Raw genomic sequence first — 23739 nt, forward strand, 5'->3', positions numbered from 1 at the left:
AGGCTTGATTTGTTTATAGTTGTACACCTTTGGCTTTATTCAGCAAGACCAGGCCAACCTGTCACAACACAACAGGACACAATAACTGCGTCGATCGAGCCACACCAGTCTACACAGTATCCATCTTGAATATCGCAGTGAACTATGGGTAATGCAAGGATCTGGAATTACAACCAGTATGACAGTACGAGGAACATGGAATATCAATATATGACACAATCGATGACAATCTCCCCTCCTTAAAAGAAGAAACTCGGTACAAGCCTCTACAGATCGAGGCCATCAGGTGGTTTTTCTGTCGTGTTCAATTCTGCGCAGTGGAGTCACATCAGGAACGTTCTTCGGAGAACTCTCAACATCTGAGAAGGCGGCAGAATCTTCATTCCCAGTCATGGGCTGGTCATGCGATAGAACCCCCAAGCGAGAGCGACAACGAGAGGTAAGTGGCACACAAATACCCTTTATATATACACTATGCAATATGCATACATATATATACTTGCTACAGGTCACAATTTTAAACTGATCTTCACGAAACTCAACAAATAGTAGAGCCCGTGGTCCGACAAAATGCTATTTATTTTTGAGGTCAAAAGGTTGACATAGGCCAAAGGTCAACCACTTTTTTTCAATTTTCTAAGATCCTCAATTTTCATCTGATCGACTTGATATTTGAATAGGATTTTCAGATCAGCAAACTGAATTCAATCACCAACTATTTTTGAGATCAACATAGACCAAAAGGTCAGCATAGGCCTAAGGTCAACCACCTTTTCCAAATTTCTACAATTTTCATCCAATTGACTTGAAATCTGAATAAGATTTGCATATCACCTTACTGAATTAAACCACCACTTATTTTTGAAGTCAACATAGACCAAAAGGTCAACATCAGCTAGATTTCTAAAATTGTCAATTTTAATCCGATTAACTTAAAATTTGAAGACGATTTGCATATCAGCTCACTGAATTCAACCGCCAATATTTTTGAGGTCAACATAGGCCAAAAGGTCAACATTGGCCAGATTTCTGAAATTGTCAATTTTCATCCGATTAACTTAAATTTGAAGACGATTTGCATATCAGGTCACTGAATTCAACCACCAATTATTTGTGAGGTCAAAAGGATGCTCTCCTGAGTGCCATTCTACATTGTTCTCTTTTGCCAAGTGTCGCTCTATGAGTGATTTTTCATTAGTTGGTAAAAGTTCGTGGTCCGACAAAATCCTGTTTATTTTTTAGATCAACATACGTCAAAAGGTCAACAGAGGCAAAAGGTCAACCACTTTTTCCAAATTTCTAAAATCCTCAATTTCCTTCTATTAGTGTAGCAGCATAGCAAACCTGTTGTGCATTTTGTGATACAAGCACCAAATTTGGCACAAATGTACATTAATATGTTGCGAACATTTTCAGATATTGGGCCACTTGAAATTCCGTAATTTTTTTTTTCAAATTTTTTCAAATTTCGTAATTTCAAATTTTTCGGGTGACACCGTCACAATTTCGGTCTTCGAGGCCGGCCAATATAGTGGGGCGGCTTAGCCCAAATATTCAAAAGAATTGTGCATTTTGTGATACAAGCACCAAATTTGGCACAAATGTACATTAATATGTTGCGAACATTGTGTGGTCAGCAATGAAGACGAGAGTCTGAATTACATGTATGCAAAAGACCTTGTGAACCAGTGAAGCAAATACACGGGTAAGCATGAATTAAATCTAGGGCATGATATAATTTCCATGATGTTTACCTCTACACTCAATGGTGGAAGGAGGTAATGTTTTGATCCCAGCTTGTCTGTATGTCTGTTTGTCTGTTAGTCCACAAAATTCCAGACAAAGCTTGTAGTAGTGGTAGTTGTAGTGGTAGTGGTGATAACAGAAATTGTTATAGAGAACTGAACTTATATTATTATTATATGCAGAAAATAACTTCATTTCTATATGCCCTGCAGTGGACAGGTTAATTGGTTTATGCACTGAAGGGGTCACCCTGGTGTGCACTGCTGTGTTCTGCCTCACTGAGTTGTTCAGGTATGATGTACTCAGCACAAGCTTCCGGTCGGCCCGGAGGTGGGGGTGCGGGGCCTGTCACGGAACGTCAAAACAAACGGCCTGCCGGGGCTGCCCAAAAGTCGGGCGTGAGAGGCGCGTCCACTAATGGAACGCCTCTCGCTTCCCAGATCGAGGGCCACGTGGTCAGGAGAACCTCGTCCCTTCCGGTCACACTTTGCCTATCGGCCGGCCTCGAAGACCGAAATTGTGACGGTGTCACCCGAAAAATTTGAAATTACGAAATTTGAAAAAATTTGAAAAAAAAAATTACGGAATTTCAAGTGGCCCAATATCTGAAAATGTTCGCAACATATTAATGTACATTTGTGCCAAATTTGGTGCTTGTATCACAAAATGCACAATTCTTTTGAATATTTGGGCTAAGCCGCCCCACTATTCTGATTGAATTGAAATTTGAATAGGATTTACATATCAGCGAACTGAATTCAACCACCAACTATTTTTGAGATCAGCATAGGCCAAAAGGTCAACATAGGTGAAAGCTCAACAACCATTTCAAATTTCTAAAATTCTCAATTTTCATCCGATTGACTTGAAATTTGAATCGGATTTTCATATCAGCGAACTGAATTCAACCACCAACTATTTTTGAGATCAACATAGGTCACGAGGGGTCAACATAGGTCACATAGTTCAAAGGTCAACCACTTTTTTCGAATTTCTAAAATCCTCAATTTTCATCCGATTGACTGGAAATCTGAATATGATTTGCATATCTGGTCACTGAATTCAACCTCCAACTATTTTTGAGGTCAACATAGGCCAAAAGGTCAACATATGCCAAATTTCTAGAATCCTCATTTTTTATCCGATTAACTTGAAATCTGAATATAATGTGCATATCAGCTTACTGAATTCAACCTCCAACTATTTTTGAGGTCAACATAGGCCAAAAGGTCAACATAGGCCAAATTTCTAAAATCCTCAATTTTCATACAAATAACTTAAAAATTGAATAGGATTTGCATATCTAGTCACTAAATTCAACCACCAAGTATTTTTGAGGTCATCATAGGCCAACAACTTATTTTAGGGATTTTGCAAGTATCGTGCTATGCACGACATATTTCTTGTTTGTTTGTTTGTTTATTATGCATTCGGACACTGCAGGAACCAGTACAACCACACTTTGCATGGCCTACTCTTTCATCCAGAGGAAGGTCGAGGGCTATGTTTGGATAAAAAAAAAGAATTAAACATAAAAAGTTTCGCGCAAACAAGCACGGCCTAGTGAAGGAGGGCAAGTGAGGCCTTTTTCCCCGCCAACACCAGAGCCGTGTCCGGATTGCGTGCTTGGGGAGGGCCTGGACGATTCTTAACGAGACACGACTTGTTACAACTTTTACTTCCTCTGGACAGTCAAGTTCGCTCATCTTTTCGGCGCACCGGCACGAGCCGAGAACGGCCCGTGCAGAGGCTGGTCCAAGGATCTCACCAAACCGTCCGATTGGTAATAGCGACGGGAGGTGTGTACAAAGGGCAGGGACCTAATCAACGCGAGCTGATGACTCGCGCTTACTGGGAATTGCTCGTTCGTGGGACACTGTCTCAAGCCCCAGTCCCCATCACGGACAGGGCTCAACAGTTTACCCGAGCCTGACGGCGAAGGGCAAGGTGCACGCTGGCCCGTCCAGTGTAGCGTGCGTGCGGCCCCGGACATCGAAGGGCATCACAGACCTGTTATTGCTCCATCTCGCACGGCTTGCAGCCACTCATCCCTCTAAGAAGTTAGTCCGCCGGCCACACCAGGGTCGCGGAACTAATTAGCGTGTCGGAGTCTCGCTCGTTATCGGAATCAACCAGACTGATCGCTCCACCAACTTAGAACGGCCATGCACCACCAATAACCAAACACATTTATTTTCCAGTTCTTTTTCCCTTCGTCTGTTTTTCGAGTCTGGGTGTGGGGACGTCCCGTTTAGGAATTGAGTTTTATCGTGTTGTGTCCTTGTTATTGCGATTTTATTAAATAAACCTGTTTATTTTTGTACATTTTAATTCCGTTTCATGTGAGTTTATTTATTACAGGTTCGAGGACTGCCGGTGGGATCCGTGAAGGTAAGCTCTCCAGTTTCTCTTCTCCCACGTTTGCTCCCCACGCGTATTAACTCCGTCATTCACCTGAACGCCTCGGAGTGTTAAAGCTCGTTTGGTCATCCGTACTACCCGACGGTGTTCACCAAAGGGTAGTCACACGACAATATGTTTTATGAAGATCATATGTTGAGGTTGAATTTAGTGGTTTGTTGTCAACAACACAAAATTAATGATTATAGTGTTTTCACACGTGCACCTGTTATTAAAAAGACTGTTTTACACAGGTTTATTATAAAACATCCGTGTTGAGGCCTCGAGTGACTATGTTTCTCCCACACTGCCATGACGCGAGTAATATGTATTGTGAAGATCATATGTATGCAAGCTAATGAGGGAAACTTTGTGTTCCTTTGATGCATTTCTCCCCTAGCTCTAATCCTCTCCATCTCTGTACTGTTGCTTTTTTAACATTAAAGGGCAACTCAAACACTCAGCCCACCTTAACATTAATCTATCCTGCAATACCCTGCAAAAGAGATATGATCTGACTTCTTCCGATTTCTGATTTATAGAGTGAGTAATTTTGCGATTAAAAGTCGAAAACTTCTTCATCACAAGTAGCCGTGATCGATATGCGCGATTTGAGCGATTGCCATTTGTGTTTTCGATAAGCGTGATTGGACACGGGTGCGCGATTCGATATGCACGATTGGACACGGGCGCGATTTGAGCAGTGAATCAAACACCTGTGTAGTCCTGCTGGCGACCTAGCTCACCATGTCACCACCCATTTCTCCCCCCTCCATTGATGTCACCTTTGCACACGTATTTGTCTTACCCTGGAATAGGCTGTGCCCAATTGATGACGTCATCGGTCACGTGGTTCGGCCGCCATCTTGGAAAAACGGCAAAACTTTGCACCACTATATCTCCGAAAGTGCTGGTCAGATAAAATTGAGACATGGCTCATTGTAAAGAACTCTCCATGGGGAATAAAATATGTTGATAATGATGTCATCGGTCACGTGGTTCGGCCGCCATATTTCTCCAAAATGGCTGATTTTTAAAAAGTACATTCCGGCAAGTCCTCAGTCTCTGACCGATTTTTCATTTGTTTGTTTGTCCGCACAGAATAAATATGATTTTCTCTGCAACCGTTGGTCCGATTGACAGAAAATTTTCACAATAGTTGCAACTCCACTTGTATATTTCTTTATGATAATTATGATGTCTTAGGTCACATGGTTCGGCCACCATCTTGGAAAAATCGAAAAACTTTGCACCTCTATATCTCCGAAAGCGCTGAATAGAAAAAATTGAGACATGGCTCATTGTAAAGAACTCTCTATGGGGAATAAAATATGTTAATGACGATGTCATGGGTGCCTCCATTATGACGTCATAATTCGACAAGTACAAAACTTCATCCCATCAAGATCAAATGTCTTGAGCATAATCTAGGAATAAATTAGTTTAGAAAAAATAATAATGATGACGTCATCGGTCACGTGGTTTGGCCACCATATTTGTTTTAACAAAAAAGCCTTTAAAACCACTGAAAATACATCCTGGTGAGGGTTTGCAATCTCTGATTGCTTTTTCTTGTTTAATTTTGCATTCACACATCAATAAAACGAACTTTACGTTTAAGTGATTTGCCTCTGGGTTGCCAAGATATTTGACTCAATATTCCAATACATATTGCATTGTTTTCCCCAGACAACGCTTGGTACTTGGGCTAGTTGTATACACTGTTGTACTCTATCATCCACTAACTGCACCAAACCTTTCTCCTGCCCTGCCAATGTCTTGCTATTCTGACAAGGCCCTGATGTGGCTGGAGGAAAACTGGATATCTCATGCAGAGCTGCTGACTTTCCTGATAGCATCTGAGTTTGCTGAGCTAACCCAGCTGGCCTAAGGTTGTGTTTCCCAAGCCCAGGCCGATGCCTTGGGTGACGTCGTGAAGAATCCTGCCTAATTTCAGTGAGGATATTATAATTGTTTCAGAGCACAAATACTAACAATGGCTATCAGATTATAGTTCAGTTTGGTCGTGCGTTGTTGGGGTCGCCAAGTGGGAAAAAAATAATTCTATACTCAGTCGAGGCTCGTGTAAGAGCTAACACACAGAACATATAATGAAGAGTGCAGGAGACAAGAGGGTGAGAGAGAGGAAAACAACAACAGTAGAGAACAGGGGCATTGGGAGATCTGTGGAAGGGAGAGGACTGGGGCGGGGTACACGGGATAAAGAAAATGGACACTACAAGGACTTTCAGGAAAGAAAACGGAATTTGAAGGAGATGGATTTAGGTTGGATTCATGGATGAAGAAAAGATCAAGGTTTTGGATGGGGAACGATAAGATATGGTGGTGAGCAGCTGTTTTGAAGATCTGGAGGGAGGAGAGGGATTGAAGAGAGTGAGGGAGTTTGTTCCAGAGGTGGGAAAAAAGAGGAATGAAGGAGAGAAGGTGAGCAGAGAGTCATTGGAAAGTAAATTGAAAGGAACATTGCGCCATGCTTCCCATCATAGACAGATTCGCTGAGTCAGCTGTCAAGCTACAAACAAAATATGCGGACAGTTCAGATGAATAGTTAGACAAGGACATGTACATAGAGATAAACATCCTCATCAGGCAGCGTCGCAGATACTTTTCAAGGTCTTTGGAGAGAGGAGAAGCATGTACATCAAAAGACACTTCCATGTAGTCGTTTCCGGGTTCGAGTACACCTGGCGTAACCTACTTATCGCAGAAAATTTAACTAGCGGAGGAATGGAGAGAGGTCTTCCCAAAAGGAGCAGTACCCCAATGGTCATGTAGCTTTTCACAAAAGATTACATCAACACCAGTGTCGAATGTCCATTTCAGAGTCAATGGAAGAAAGCGAAAGCATGTGCGTGTCTGCCCTGATGGAGGAATCAGCTGAGAGCTAGAGAGTCCAAAGACAACAACGACTAAGGGGAAAGTTTGCAAGCTCGGCATTTTTATCGGCATTACAGAGATTTAGAAGTGAAAGTGAAGGTATTTATACTTGGCGGGCATTGAGACTGTTGGTTAAGGGGTTGGGAGCATGGTGCGTAGGCAATGTGGCCGACACAGCTTAATGCAAACAAGCTGTTTAGGCGGAAAGCAGCTTGAAATGTGCTACAAACACGTGGTGTTCCCTTGGCCTGAATAAGTTTCCCCTCCTTGCTGGAAAACAGTACAATTTGCACAACTTGCACAATTCAATTGTCAAAGCAAAGAAACATAACATTAAAGCCCAGAGGTGATCGCAAAGCTGGAAGAGGTTTCAAAATGATTCTTCCTTGACCCCATGTGACCAAATGTCTGTTTGTTTCCTTGAATAGCTTTGGTAAGGCCATTAAACTCTGCATTTTTCACATTGCAGTTTGAATCTTCTCCAATGACAACATGACAACAACCACATGCACTTTTCAGATGATGGTGTGAACGCATGCATGGGTGAGGGTGTGATATGCCTTGGGCCTTATATTTTGGTCACCTATCAGAATATCTACCATAGGTCATCTACTGGTGACCCTGGATCGGTTTGAAGTGCTGCCCACTTTTGAGAAGTGCTCTGGAATGCTGACGTCACACCAGCAGTCAAATGACAGATTTAATATCCTTGAAGATAATCGGAAGAGATGAATAATATTTTTAAACGGCGAGGCCGCTTCCATATTTGGCTGTCCTTCCTTCAATCTGTCCATAAAAAAGAAGAAGAACCTTGCTATCCCACCGTGTTAATTCTAGAGGTCTAGATTTGGATGAAAGTTGGTGGGATGATTGCCCTTGGGATAAGGAAGAATTGATTAGTTTTTGGTGAAGCTCAGGATATTATTCCCGATCCAGGAATTTTTTGAAGGATTTTTTTACCATTGGAAAATAGGGCTCATTTTTTTTAACATTATCTTCTATATATTCTATATTTAACATTGTGATATGAAAATAGTTTTCATATTTGTTGTAAATGTAGTTTAAACTCGTGGTTATGCGTTAGAGCGGTGTATTTTTTTTTAGCAGCGTCGTCTTCAATTTTCATTTTTTTTCTTTCTAATAAAGATATATTCTGTCATTTTAAAACCACCAAAGTGTGTATTAGGTTTCCCCGTTTCATAAAATGTATCGTTTGATACGTATAATGCTTTAAAACAGTTTTTTGTTTTGTTTTGTTTTTTACCTCAGAAGAGATATCAACATTTAGCTCAGCGAATGTCATTCGCGGTGTCAGTATTTGATGAACTTATAAAGACTTCGTTCCAGATTTGTCAATGGCTGAGGTATATTAACAAACGAATAAAACAGATTTGGCAAAATTCCAACTTAAAAAAAAAAATATCGCATATTCACCCAGGGTTGTCCGAGGCTGAAGAAGAAGAAACCACGCATGGGCTTCCCAGACCAAATAAATAATTCTGGTTCTGGCTCTGCGATTTTCAGGTTTATTACTCCCGCCACCGCCAGGGAGTAACGCATTCGATCGTGTCCGTCCGTGTGTGTGTGTGTGTGTTCGTATGTTTGTGTGTTTGTGAACAAGATATCTGGAAAAGTTCTGAACGGATTTTGGTGAAAGTTGGTGGGATGATTGCCCTTGCGATAAGGAAGAATTGTTTAGTTTTTGGTGAAGCTCGGGATATTATTCCGGATCCGGGAATTTTTTTGGAAATTTTTTGGGGAAAGATTTTTTCTGTTTTACTGCATTAAAGCTTTTATTGTGGCGGACACAAAAGCCCACTGGCGTGGTGACATCATTCCACGCACCAAGTGGGCGGTGGCCACGCCCGAGGGGCAGGCGTGGCCTCATGATATACACCGGGCGACCAGCCCGGAAGTGTTACAGTGTAGTCTTACAATAAAGACGTTTATATGTTACCGCTTGTCCGCTTCCTCCTTGCTCACAAGCAGCGCGCGTAACGCCGCGCTTTACTGGTGACCCTCGACGTTGGATCTGCTGGAGCGATCCTTCCACACGCGACGCCATCGCCATGGCCGCCTTCGTCAAACTTCCGGAATTTTGGGAGGCTCAGGCCGAAGTCTGGTTCGTCCAGGCCGAAGCCCAATTTCAGCTTCGGCACCTCACCGGCGATGACACGCGCTACTGCCACGTCGTCGCCTCCCTCGCGCCCGGCACGGCCGCTCGAGTTGTGTCCGTCCTTCGCCACCCACCGGACGGCCACAAGTACGAGGCACTCAAGCGGCTACTCCTAGCCACGTTCAGCCTCACGGACGACGCACGGGCCGACCGCCTCCTGGATCTCCCCGAGCTCGGTGAGACGCGCCCGTCGGTCCGAATGGACCATATGCTGTCACTGTTGGGCGACGAAGCCCCCGGTTCGCTATTCCGGGCGCTTTTCCGTCGCCAACTTCCAGCGCAGGTTCGCCTCGCGTTGGCCGGGACCGGGCTAACGGAACCCCGAGCATTGGCGGCTGAGGCGGACAAGTACTTCGCCGCTTCGGACACGCGGGCGAGCGTTGGCGTGGCCGTCACGGCCTTCGACGCTGATGTTCCACAGCATCATCTTCTACAGCACGCTGAAGTTCAGCAGCATGCTGATACGCACCTCGTGAACGCCGCCACGCCCCGCCCACCGCCGCGGCGAAAACCGCCACCGCGGGGAAACCCGTCGACTCCACCGGCCTGGCGGAGCCAGCCGCGCTCCTCCAGCTCCACCACCTGGTGCTGGTTCCACGCCAAGTTCGGCCACGAAGCTCGGCGGTGTCATCCGCCGTGCTCCTTCAACGGGTCGGGAAATGCCCGGGCCGGCGCTCAATTGTGGCGATGAGCGCCGGCCGTTCGAGCAGCCTGCTGTTCATAACGGACACCTTCTCCGGGCGCCGTTACCTGTGCGACACGGGAGCGCAGGTGAGTGTCATTCCCACCGGCACGTCAGACAAGCACGCCGCGGGTGGGGGCCCCGCGCTGCTTGCCGCGAACGGGACGCCCATCCGTACGTACGGAAAACGCTGCCTCTCTCTGCGGTTTGGAGGGCAGGTTTTCCGATGGACGTTCGTCACCGCCGACGTGCCCATGGCACTGCTTGGCGCGGACTTCCTGTGCGCTAATGGGCTCCTGGTCGACGTCAAGCGCAGACGGCTTGTCCAGGCCGAGACGTTCAGCTCGCTCGCGTGTGCGTTGCCCAGCTCAACGAGCGGCTTGCCAAGCGGCTTGCCGAACGATTCGGTTCCGGCCACATTGGTCTGTACGCTTCCGGCAGCGGACGCATTCACCCGCCTCCTCGCCGGCTTCCCGGCCCTCACGCGGCCCACCTTCTCGGCGGGGGCCGTCAAGCACGGGGTGGCCCATCACATCCCCACCGTCGGGCCACCGGTCTACGCCCGGGCACGCCGCCTCGAGCCGACGAAGCTGGCGGTGGCAAAAGCGGAGTTCGCTACCCTGGAGCGACTCGGCATCGTTCGGCGCTCAGAGAGCGCTTGGGCGTCGCCGCTGCACATCGTGCCGAAGCCCGGCGGGGGATGGCGACCGTGCGGGGACTATCGCCGTCTCAATGACGCCACGACTCCCGACCGCTACCCCGTCCCCCACATTCAGGACTTTTCCGCCCGTTTGGCGGGCAGGTCCTTCTTCTCGAAGGTGGACCTCATACGCGGCTACCATCAGGTCCCCGTCAGGCCGGAGGACGTCCCGAAGACGGCGGTCATCACGCCATTCGGACTCTTCGAGTTCCTGCGCATGCCCTTCGGTCTGAAGAATGCGGCTCAGGCGTTCCAGCGACTGATGGACAGCGTCCTGCGTGACTTGGATTTTGTCTACGTCTACCTGGACGATATCCTCGTCGCCAGCGCGTCCCGCGAAGAGCACCTACGCCACCTCCGCACGCTCTTCGAACGCCTGGGCCAGCATGGCCTGATTGTGAACCCCGCAAAGTGCCGGTTTGGTGCCGCCACAATCGATTTTCTGGGGCACCGTGTCACCAGGCACGGCACCGTCCCCCTGCCGGCCAAGGTGGAGGCGGTGAAGGAGTTTCCGCGCCCCCGCACGATCAGAGGGCTGCAGGAGTTCCTGGGCATGGTGAACTTTTACCATCGGTTCCTGCCCCGTATCGCCCAGCTCCTGCGCCCCCTGCACGAAGCTCTCCGAGGTAAGCCGGGCAAAGGCGACGTTACCTGGACCGAGCAGATGGACACGGCGTTCACGGGCGTGAAGCTCGCCTTGGCTAACGCCACCATGCTCGCGCACCCGGCGCCCGATGCACCGATCGCCCTCACCACCGATGCCTCGGACTACGCGGTGGGCGCGGTGCACGAGCAATGGGTGCGTGGAGCTTGGCAACCGCTGGCGTTCTTTAGCCGGCAGCTTCGCCCGCCCGAACGCCGTTACAGTACCTTCGACCGCGAGTTGCTCGGACTTCACTTGGCGGTCAGGAACTTCCGCCATCTGCTCGAGGGCCGGGCGTTCACTGCCTTCGTCGACCACAAGCCGCTGATCTTCGCGATGGGCAAGGTCACCGAGCCGTGGTCGGCCCGGCAGCAGCGTCACCTCTCGGCCGTGTCCGAGTACACGACGGACATCCAGCACGTCGCGGGGAAGGACAACCCGGTGGCGGATTGCCTTTCCCGGGCCGTCGCCCACGCAGTCCACCTCGGCATCGACTATGCCCGGATGGCAGCGGACCAGGCCGCTGACCCCGACGTCCAGGCCTTGCGGACCGCCGTCACGGGCCTCCGCGTCACCGAGGTGCCGTTCGACGGCGCGGGCGCGGCCCTCTTGTGCGACGTCTCCCTCGGGCGTCCTCGCCCCATTGTGCCCGCGGGCTGGCAGCGCCAGGTGTTTGACACCATCCACGGCCTGTCCCACCCGGGCGCGAGGGCCTCCCAAAGGCTGATCGCCGACAAGTTCGTCTGGCATGGCCTCCGGAAGGCCGTCCGCGGCTGGGCCAGGACGTGCCTCGCGTGCCAGCGCGCCAAGGTGCACCGGCACACCCAGGCCCCGTTGGCCCCGTTCACGGTGCCGGAACGCCGGTTTGACCACGTCCACGTGGACCTGGTGGGACCTCTGCCCCCCTCGCGGGGTTTCACCTACGTCCTCACCATGGTGGACCGCACCACCCGGTGGCCGGAGGCCGTGCCCTTGGCGTCGACAACGGCGGCCGATGTCGCGCAGGCTTTCATCGCCACCTGGGTCGCCCGGTTCGGCGCCCCCTCAGACATCTCCTCCGACTGCGGCCCCCAGTTCACCTCGGAGCTCTGGGGGGCGGTTGCGCAGGGGCTCGGGGTCCGGCTGCACCGAACCACGGCCTACCACCCCCAGGCTAACGGCCTGTGTGAGCGATTTCACCGCTCATTGAAGGCCGCGCTCCGGGCCACCCTCCGCGACGGCGGCTGGGTCGACAGGCTCCCCTGGGTCCTGCTGGGCCTCCGGACGGCGCCCAAGGAGGACCTGCGCGCATCCGCGGCGGAGTTGGTCTTCGGGCAACCGCTGCGGGTGCCGGGCGAGTTCCTCCCCGACTCCACGGCACCATGGTCCGCGGCACAGCAGCGCTCCGCTCTGCAAGAGACCGCCCAGAGGTTCGCCCCGGTGCCAACGGCATGCCACGGGCACCCACCGACGCACGTCGCCCCGGAGCTTCGCACGGCGGAGTACGTCTTCGTCCGCCACGATGCCCATCGGACACCACTGCGGCCCCCGTACGACGGGCCTTTCCGCGTGCTGGAGACCGGGGCGAAGCACTTCACCCTGGACATCGGCGGTACTCCTGACCGCGTTTCGGTAGACCGCCTCAAGCCGGCCCACCTCGATGTGGACCATCCACCGCCAGTGGCCCGACCCCCACGTCAGGGCCGCCCTCCTGCGGGCGGACCCCCGGCTCCGCCCAGCCCCGCCGCCACGCCGCCCCCCGGTCCTGCACCCATCCCAGGGGCAGCCAGGGGCATCCCACCTGGTATCCCTGCACCCCGGACGCCGCCGATCGCCAGGGGGCGCTTCGGCCGGGTCATTCGTCTGCCCCGCAAACTGGCCCTCCAGGTGCGCGGGAATTCTGGGGGGGCGCGTGTGGCGGACACAAAAGCCCACTGGCGTGGTGACATCATTCCACGCACCAAGTGGGCGGTGGCCACGCCCGAGGGGCAGGCGTGGCCTCATGATATACACCGGGCGACCAGCCCGGAAGTGTTACAGTGTAGTCTTACAATAAAGACGTTTATATGTTACCGCTTGTCCGCTTCCTCCTTGCTCACAAGCAGCGCGCGTAACGCCGCGCTTTATTATTCTTATTCTTAAATGATGTTTTTCTCCTCTAATTCCGAGATATATCAAAATAAATTCTCTGACAGTTAGGGCTTACTTTCTTTTTCATTTATTGTTTTGGGGAGAGGGGATGTTAAACAAAACGTATTATTCCAACTAAACCCACGGCAGGAGTATGCGCTCTACTGAGTGGCGTTCTAGTTATTCCAAGAGCCTCAATCTTCGAAAGAAGAGAGAAGTTGAAGCTAATTTAATAGCTCAATATGTGTTATCTAGTGTGCTGTTATCTAATACATGTGCTGGAGTTCAATCCTGATTAGTTTATGATAATAGATGTGCTGGAGTTCAATGATGATCAGTTTGTGATAATAGATGTGCTGGAGAAAATATATGTGCAATACATCAATGATGAGCTCAATATGTGTGGAGCTGTGTTATCTAAATAGGGGTTACGCTAGTTTCCCACAAGTTTGTGATTGCTTCCTGTGGCTTTTTTCTACGTTCGTAACACGAACAACAGCCTGCCATTAACCAACAATAACTGACATAACGGTAAAGGCTAGCTAGTATGGAGGATAATAGAGAACAGTGGATCCAGGAAAAGGGCCGTGATCAAACGGTTCGAACAGGATGAGACACTAAACTCCCTTTCGGCACAACATTTAATAAAACAAGGCAAAGATGGCGGCAATCAACTCGCTCACACGAGCCATCAGCAAGAAGCCGGAAGTCTCCTCCCTTTCCGGTGCAAATTAAGAGAAAAAAGTAAGAATTACAGGCTCGCACTACACCAACATGGCATCAACATATTGCAAGAAAACATTCATAAGCAAAGCAGGAAACGTTCACGTATATCGTACGCATAACATCAGAGACTTTCTAACAGCCACCCCCAAATTTGTGGAATAAATTTGAAAAAAGGGAAAGTCTTTAAGTCCATTCACCCCTCACCCATCATCTTGAAGCTTCGACAGCCGGATCAATTTAGCAAGTGGTCGAACATAGAGTCCCTGTATATAGAGAGTTGTGTCAACTCAAATTTGGACGCCATTTTGTGTCTAAGTGTGTCGGATTAGATATACATGTACATTCGCGATATGGGGTGATATATTCTAAACCTGCTAAAAAAAAATTTACTACACATATTTAGTCTTATTATTACATACAGGTGATATTTGTTTTGTCAAAAACTCAGCTATTGCCGTGAAAAAGAGCTGTGTGGTGATATTAAAAGTGGTATGGCAATGCATATTACAAGCCAACACTGCATATAAGAGCTAACATTATAAGTAAGACAAACCAATGCTGTCGTTCTCTGAATTTTAATAACTTTTAGAAAGGAGTGTGGGCATATCCAATATTTTTTAAAGGGTGCCGAGAGCAATTCCGGTGTAGGACTTCCAGCCGACATATAGTCTAACACACTTAAAACAAATTCTGTACGTGGTATTGCCATATTTCTATAGTGTACAACTTTAGTTTTATCGACATTTATATTCAATTTCCATTGTAATGATTTAACAAGCTGCAAGTCAGCTTCTGTCTCTGACATAAGGAAAACGTCATCGGCATCTAGTAAGATTGAAACGTTCATTTATTACTACACCCTTGCCCAGAACTCTGATGGATATTGCCTGATCGATTAATATGTTTCATAGCTGGCGACTTAATTAACACTTAATTTTCGACTGCGCCAAGCCGTAATTAAACAGAGAAAAAACTTTTAAAAATACCTGCAGTGTTCACGGTTCGTCGAGTCGAACAGATATGGAAAAGCACAGATAAGACGTCGTATTCACCATAACTTGTTTAATTTCACCAGGAACACGATGAGGCCAACACAGTAAACATTCAGTACAAAACTTGGTTCATACATTCAGTACAGAACATGATTCATACATTCAGACCGTAAGAAAACTCTGCCCGTAATACAACACTCTGACCAGACCAACACTTCATCCCACTACGTTCACTCCTCACAAGTGAAACTCATCACTACTCCGTTCACTCCTCACAAGTGAGACTCATCACTACTCCGTTCACTCCTCACAAGTGAGCATCCCCCTCACAAGACGCATGAGCACTGTACAAAGCAAACAATAACTCGTCAAATTTTGGACGTATGGATGGCTGCACAACCCGCAAAAAAATTGAGCAGGTCCCCCCCTAAAATTGCTTTTATGATTGCCGATTAGGCTAAAGATTTTAAACCAAAAAAATAACTTGCCTCGGAATAAGTTTTGAATGGACGGACAGACAACTGAAAACAAAACGGACCATGGGTTTCCCACCCCTATAAAATCAAAATTAATTCCCTCTGAAAAAGTACAGTGACATTGCCCGCAGACTACCCAACCGCAGACCAGGCAATGTCACTGTACCGGGACATTTCATCAATCAATGACAATATGCGGTCCGCTAGGACTACCCGAAAAAAATTGAGCAGGGTTCTTCCCACGGAAATGCATTTTTGGTCAGCTCCTTGAAGATTATAAACAAACACAAATCACTTCCCTTTAAAAGGGTTTTCAACGGACAGACAACCAAAAAAAAACCGAGCAGATAGAATTGCTTTTGAACATCGATCATCAAGCGGCGTGGGCCTACCTGGCAGAGTCTCGAGGAGTCGATCGCTTTCCAGCTCTTTCGTCTGACTTTCGCTTCCCAAATTTGTCTTCTGACTTTATCACTTGGAAATCTATACATCTTATATTTCCCAGATTGGTTTGAACAACCAAAAGCAGAACAACCAGTCATTTTGTTTGGCAATAAACAACATTCCCGTACCAAGCTGACGTTCACGCACGGTGAAGTTAGACACAAAATGGCGCCACGAAATCACGTGACCAGAAATCTCGGGTCAGCGCATGGCGCAACTCTCTTTATACAGGGACTCTAGTCGAACATAGTTCTTGCCACGAACTTGAATGCTGGCAGTTCGAGCATGGCCATCTGAGCCTGGAAAGGTCTTGTGAGGTTTCCCTCTGCGGGCGTTGAGGCGACGGACGGACATTAGGAAGGCATCAGCATCAAGGCCCTCCAGGAGGCCCAGATGTACGCTGCGGGTAGTGAGGCACTTGAAGATTATACCCCAGCGCTTCTCCGTTCGTCTTCCATTTTTTATGGTGAAAGGACCGAAGCAGCCCACTCCAGTAAAGTAGAAGGCAGGCTTGTATAGTCGTAACCGAGCAGAGGGTAGATCAGCCATCCTTGGCACCTCTGGATTGGCACGCCATCTTCGGCACTCGTGGCATTGATGTTGGTGTCGACGAATATCCTATCGACCACGCAGAATCCCGTACTTGCGACGTACTTCAGCGAGAATTCTCTCCGGACCACAGTGAAGCAGTTGGTCATCACATTCTTGAATGAGGAGCTTGGTTACTGGGTGAGGAGGATCTAAAACAATAGGATGCACAGCATCTTGTGTAAGGACATCAGCATGGCGTAGTCTTCCTCCTACTCTGATGAGACCAATGGTACAGTCATATTCAGATGAGAGAGATGCCAGTCGACCTCTGACGGGTAAATCCCTACCCGTGGCAAGTATCTGGACTTCGTCTGGAAAACAATTGTGCTGTGAGCGTTGAAGCAGAAGATTCTCTATCTCCCCATGCTGGTGAGCGCTTAAGGTAAGATAGTCTTGATCGTAGGCCACCCCGTTGGGACACTGCTGTGCAGCCACAACCAGAGCGTTCCAAGTCTTGTACTGTGAAGGGTCAGGTAAGGCCTGTATGTCCACCGACATTGTTCCACAGAAGGTTGACTTCCAGAGCTCAGTCACATCACTTTACTCTAGTACGCTGACTGGTCCTTGTAGTGAGCAGCCCAGGTTGGTACAAACTGCTACTGGAGCACCCTTGGGGCCAAATCACACAGGTTGCTTTGGTAAGATGAGGTGCGGATAGTCTGACCCGATCAATATTGTTGGTTGAGCCTTGTTAATCAAAGGGAGTGGTATCCCAGCTAGGTGGGGGTGCCGTTTCTGAAGATCGGCCACTGGGTACGAATACTCAGATAAGCGCAGCATTGTGGTAGTGAATGCTGCATCTATCCCGTACCTCTGGTTCGGGTTCTCGACCGATGATATCTGAAGATTGACAGAAGCCCCGGTACACCGCAACGTATCTTCTCGCACTGTCTTGAGCAGTAATGCTTCAGGTTTACCCACCAGGTTCAGCCGCTCCGTTATTGAATTCAAAAGCATAGTCCTTTCTGAACCATCGTCTAGAATGGCATAGGTCTCTATGGACCCTCGTGGGCCATGAAGAAGCACCTTTACGACCTTTAACAGGACATCATGTGGACGGGAAGGCTTGTCAAGGTACACTGCAGATGGTGCGGAGCCTGTCATTAGGACGGTATCGCTGGATCTCTGCACTGCATCATGTAGGATGGTTAGGTGCAACTCGTTGCAAGCAACGCATGGCTTCCTAAGTGTACAGCGATCAGCTGGGTGTGACCAACCGCACCTCCAGCAACGGTCATGTTCCCTTATCCACTTAATAATATGGTCTGTGGAAAGCTTCTTGAATTCCGTACAGGAACCGAGGTAATGATCACTGGTGTCACAATGAGGACAATAAGGCTTGGTCTTGGTTGTTGAAGAAACATTACGCAATGGCTGTGGCCTTGTGCCAGCTATTGGTGACTCAGAGTTGTGAAACACCGAGGCCTGTGATTCTTTCTTCTTGAAAGATGAAGAATGCTGTTCCTTTCTCTCTAATCCCTGGCCCTCGCATTTGTAGAGGACAGCAGCTTGGTTCGCTATACGTTTAGCTCGGGCCTTCGCCTGCAGCCAAGCTGCCAGATGGTGCAACGTGTAGGTCTGATTAGAATCTGCATTTAAAAGTCCTTCGTTAATGCAGTGCTCAATGAATCCATCACGATAGCTCGGTGGCAGTTTGCTAATTAGCCTGTCTACATGTGAGCCACATCGTAGTTCAAATCCATGCTCACCCTCGAGGGATTGTAACATACCCACAAGGGAGTGCACTGCGAGAGCAAATTCTTCAAAGGCCTCTGCATCTCCAGTCCTCACTGGTGCCATGCTCATGATGGCACCAATTTCGCTCTGTACGAGTTGCCTTGGCTGTCCATACTTGTCCTGCAGGGCCCGTAAGGCCACCGTGTATGGCTTCGGATCATGCATGTAGGCCTGAGCAAGTTTGTATGCACTTGGTAGCTTAAGGTGGGTTAAGAGTACTTGATATTTGTACTCCTCTGACAAGTAGGTGTGATTACTTATCAAGCTATCCAATGCAAGCTTGAGAAGGGCAAAGTCACTTTCTCTGCCACTCTGGAAATAAGGCAGACTCGGTTTTGGTACGCCATAGGCTAACCCCCGCTCTAGCAGGGAAAAAAAAAACCACCTTTAGAGGCCATTTTTCCCCGCAAGCGGGGGTTGGCCTTTTTCGGGAACTGTGGTTGTTGTTGTTTTTCGGTCCCCTTTTTGAAGCAATGTTTTACGGCCGGATGCCCTTCCTGATGCCAACCCTTTTTGCCGCCTTTAACGACAAGCAGGGAATTACCAGTGAACTGGTACTCAATTTGCCGACCTCGGAAGGAATGACAGGCTGAGTCAACTCCCCTGGCGTTAATTCAGCGATTGACCGGGATTCGAACCACAGGATCCTAGGATCCTAAGCCGGCACCCTAGCCGCTAGCCCAACACCAGGCTCCAGCAGGGAAAATGGCCTTTAAAATGCATGTTGTTGTTGTGTGTATAGGATGAAGCTATTAGTAGGTCCATGAGGTTGGGTGTTGCAGGCATCTCAGATGGGTGAACTAGATGCCCATGTGGTGAAGTCGAGGGTGGTAGATATGGTGCATGATGACATGGTAACATGTTAGGATGAAAATTTGAAGCTTGGAATGGAGCTGTGGTGGCAATGACTATGCAATTGGATGAGTTTGCTTCACCTTCTCTTTCGGTGATGGATTGTCATTAATGATTAATCGAGGAGTGGATGTGGATTGTAGGTCGGCAGTGATGGCAATTTCCGGCTCTGGCCGCCGTAGCGGCAGCTGCGTTGGGAATGGTTTATTTGGTTGAACTGAGGGAGTACATGATGCTCCACCACCGTGCAGAATCGTATGCTGGGCGGTAACGGTTGGACGCCCGGTTGGAGAGGTAGGCGCTTCATCTCCTGCATCCAAGAACGACACTATCAACCGTGCTTCCTCCAGTTCCTGTTCGGCCTTCCTCAGACGTCTCTGTCTTGTTAGCTGGACGGACAAGGCCTCGCATTCCCTCAGAGCCTGGCGCTCCCATCTCCTGAGCCTGACGCTCCATCTCCTGAGCCTGGCGCTCCATCTCCTGAGCCTGAAGGACATCATCCTGCAGCTGCTGTCCACGCTTCTCAGCTTTCTCATCCTCCCCAACTTGACATGTTAGTTCCTCCAGTTCATACTGTTTTCGTTTTTCCATTAGAATAGCCGATTGTATACCACTGAGTTGGGATGTAATGGATGTACGGCTGTAGCTGGAACAATGGCTGCATCGTGAGCTATGTGCACTGCATAGTGAGGCAGTCTTTGGTCAGTGGCTTTCTGACGAATGTCGTCGGTAAGAAGAACTCGGCCCACACTCCTGATTAAGGGAAGAACCACTCGTGTTTGAAGGTACGTAGTTAAGAACATCGTCTTTCAAACGTTCAGGGATACGTATATTCCTTTCGGGTCGGGAAGACGCCGTTAATTCATTGCCAGTGCTGATGATAGCCGGACCTGGTAATTCGGTGGCTGATACAGGCGCGGGGCTGACGGCGGTCACCGAAACAGAGACAAATGGATTCGTGCCATGAGTGGTTAAAGGACTAACCGGGATAATGTCGCTGGTATTGTCTGCTGTTTGAGTACAATCGGCAGTCAGGGTAGCGGCGATATTCTCGTCCATGATTTCCTTGTCCAGCTGTTCGTTATCCGGCTCGAAGGACCATGAAAAGTAGGGTTTGAAATCCTACGGTAAAGGCTAGCTAGTACGGAGGATAAATAGAGAACAGTGGATCCAGGAAAAGGGCCGTGATCAAACGGTTCGGACAGGACGAGACACTAAAGTAAACTCCCTTTCGGCACAACATTTAATAAAACAAGGCAAAGATGGCGGCAATCAACTCGCTCACACGAGCCATCAGCCAGAAGCCGGAAGTCTCCTCCCTTTCCGGTGCAAATTAAGAGAAAAAAGTAAGAATTGCAGGCTCGCACTACACCAACATGGCATCAACATATTGCAAGAAAACATTCATAAGCAAAGCAGGAAACGTTCACGTATATCGTACACATAACATCAGAGACTTTCTCACAGTGAGAGAGCAAGAATGTTCAAGGAGGAAGGTTGGCATCTTTGGTTTGCACCTGTGAGGAGAAGGCTTGGCCATTTTTGTGCGGGCTGTGAGGAGAGGCTCTCTGTTGCAGCGATTGAAAAGGAGTTTCGATTATTTTTGGCTCTCAGGGAAGCTGGAGGCCGCGTGTGCTTCCCCAGAAGGTGGAGGAGAAAGGAGACCGTTTCGTCTGCTAGCCTCACCACCCTTGGCACCTTGGGCGCCATCTTGTGCGCAACGGCGCAACAGAACCTAGCCATTGCCCCACTCTCTACGAAGAGGGCCACTTGATGACAAAGCTGAGTGCCGGCAGGCTAAAGGGATTTTATTTTATCATTCCCCTGTTGTGTGTTGTGAATCTGACTGAAGATCATCACAGAAGGAATTATAGTTTATATCTCAACATATATTTCAATCTTTTCATTTCTTGATTTATTGTCATTACATCTAACTTGTTCAATTTCCTGGTCGTGTTTGCATGTTTTGTGGTTTCTATACAAACCCGTGTGTTCCGTGCAGGTAAGCACTCCGTTTCCTTCATTCCCACGCTTGCCAAAAACACTGCCATTATTCGGTCATTTGTCTCGAAATTAAAGACTGTCTGGCTATTCGTCCAAGGCTGGTGTTCATCAGCCATGGACATGACACTGTGGCGGACACGAAAGCCCACTGGCGTGGTGACATCATTCCGTGCACCAAGTGGGCGGCGGCCATGCCCTAGGGGTAGGCGTGGCCTCAGGATATACACCGGGCGCGCAGCCCGGAGCGCGCCAGTGCTACAGTGACCTCTTGTCAATAAAGACACTTTTGTTTTAACCGCGTTGTCCGCTTCCTCCTTGGTAGCAAGTCACGCGCGTAGCACCGCGCTTCATTGGTGACCTTCGACATTCTGGTCAGCCGCCGCTGACCACCCGAACCCGCCACAGCCATGGCAACCAACGTGGTCTCCGTCAAGCTCCCCGAGTTCTGGGAGGCACAAGCTGAAGTTTGGTTCCTGCAGGCAGAAGCCCAGTTCCAACTTCGAGGCATCACGGTCGACGAGACCATGTACTGCCACGTGGTCGCCTCCCTCGGGCCCGGCGCGGCCGCCCGCGTCGTGTCGGTCCTGAGGAATCCACCGGCCGACGGCAGGTACGAGGCGATCAAGCGCCTCCTCCTCGCCACGTTCGGCCTCACGGTGGACGCACGAGCCGACCGCCTCTAAGACCTCCCCGAGCTCGGTGACACGCGACCACCGGTCCGCATGGACCATATGTTGTCGCTGATGGGCGACGAAACCCCGACCGCTCTGTTCCGGGCGTTATTTCGTCGCCAGCTGCCGGCACGAGTCCGCCTCGCGTTGGCCGGTTCTACGACAACGGAACCCCGGGCCCTCGCTGCCGAGGCCGACAGGTTCTTCACGGCTTTGGACACGCAGGCGAGTCTTGCCGCGGCCGTCACGGCTCTCGGGGCTGCTGCTGATGCACCACACCTCGTGTCCGCCGCCACGTCCCGCCCACCACCACCGCCGCCGCGAAGAAACCCGCGGCCTCCGCCACCGCAGCTGCCCACCTGGTGTTTCTTCCACGCCAAGTTCGGCCACAAGGCTCGGCAGTGTCGCCCGCCGTGCTCATTCGGCAGGTCGGGAAACGGGCAAGCCGACGCTTGGTGGCGGCTTTGAGCGTCGGGGGTTCCAACAGCCTACTGTATATAACGGACACCTTGTCCGGGCGCTGTTACCTGTGCGACACGGGAGCGCAGGTGAGTGTCGTTCCTGCCAGTACGTCGGACAAGCAAACCGCGGGCCGAGGCCCCGCACTGCTTGCTGCCAACGGTACGTCCATACGCACATACGGAAAACGCTGTCTCTCTCTGCGGTTCGGAGGGCAGGTTTTCCGGTGGTCGTTCGTCACAGCCGACGTGCCCATGGCATTGCTCGGCGCGGACTTCTTATGTGCTCATGGACTATTGGTCGACGTCAAGCACAGAAGGCTTGTCCAGGCGGAGATGTTCAGCTCGCTCGCTTGCGCGCTGCCCCGCTCGTTGAGCAGCTCACAGAGCGGCTCATCGAGCGGCTCGCCGAGTGGCTTGCTGAGCGGTTCCGTTCCGGCCAGGTTCATCTGTACGCTTCCGGCAGCGGACGAATTCACCCGCCTCCTCGCGGGTTTCCCGGCCCTCACGAGGCCCACCTTCTCGGCGGGGGCCGTTAAGCATGGGGTGGAACACCACATCCCCACCTCCGGGCCACCGGTCTACGCCCGGGCACGCCGCCTCGAGCCGACGAAGCTCGCCGTAGCTAAAGCGGAGTTCGCTATGCTGGAGCGGCTCGGCATCGTGCGGCGCTCCGAGAGTGCCTGGGCGTCGCCGCTCCACATCGTGCCCAAGCCCGGCGGGGGATGGCGACCGTGCGGGGACTACCGGCACCTCAACGACGCCACCACCCCCGACCGCTACCCCGTCCCCCACATACAGGACTTCTCCGCCCGGTTGGCGGGCATGTCCTTCTTTTCAAAGGTGGACCTCATACGCGGCTACCATCAGGTCCCCGTCAGGCCGGAGGACATCCCGAAGACGGCGGTCATCACGCCATTCGGGCTGTTCGAATTTCTTCGGATGCCCTTCAGTTTGAAAAATGTGGCTCAGGCATTCCAGCGACTTATGGACAAGCGTCTTGCGCGACTTGGATTTTATATACGTCTACCTGGACGACATCCTCGTCGCCAGCGCGTCCCGCGAAGAGCACCTTCACCATCTCCGCACGCTCTTTGAACGTCTGGGCCAGCATGGCCTCATCGTGAACCCCGCTAAGTGCCGGTTCGGCGTCGCCGACATCGACTTTTTGGGGCACCGCGTCACGAGGCACAGGGCCGTCCCCCTACCGGCCAAGGTGGAGGCAGTGAGGGGGTTTCCGCGCCCCCGCACGATTAAGGGGCTCCAGGAGTTCCTGGGCATGGCGAACTTTTACCATCGGTTCCTGCCCCATATTGCTCAGCTCCTGCGGCCCCTCCACGAGGCCCTCCGAGGGAAGCCGGGCAAAGGTGACGTTACCTGGACCGAGCAGATGGACGCGGCGTTCACGGGCGCGAAGCTCGCCTTGGCTAACGC

General features: G+C 50.3%; 1 long non-coding RNA gene across 1 annotated transcript in view; it reads left to right on the top strand.

Annotated features, from left to right (window-relative positions):
* The first annotated feature begins 301 nt into the window (after positions 1-301).
* Positions 302-23739, top strand: part of LOC137437981 (uncharacterized) — a 33468-nt gene continuing 10030 nt past the window's right edge. Inside the window, exons 1-3 of the long non-coding RNA XR_010986625.2 lie at positions 302-439; positions 4108-4137; positions 5942-6102. This is a non-coding gene — a long non-coding RNA (uncharacterized LOC137437981). The remainder of the gene's footprint in view (positions 440-4107; positions 4138-5941; positions 6103-23739) is intronic.

This window comes from Myxine glutinosa, chromosome 12 (assembly GCF_964187855.1).
Source record: "Myxine glutinosa chromosome 12, kmMyxGlut1.1, whole genome shotgun sequence".
Taxonomy (NCBI): domain Eukaryota; kingdom Metazoa; phylum Chordata; class Myxini; order Myxiniformes; family Myxinidae; genus Myxine; species Myxine glutinosa.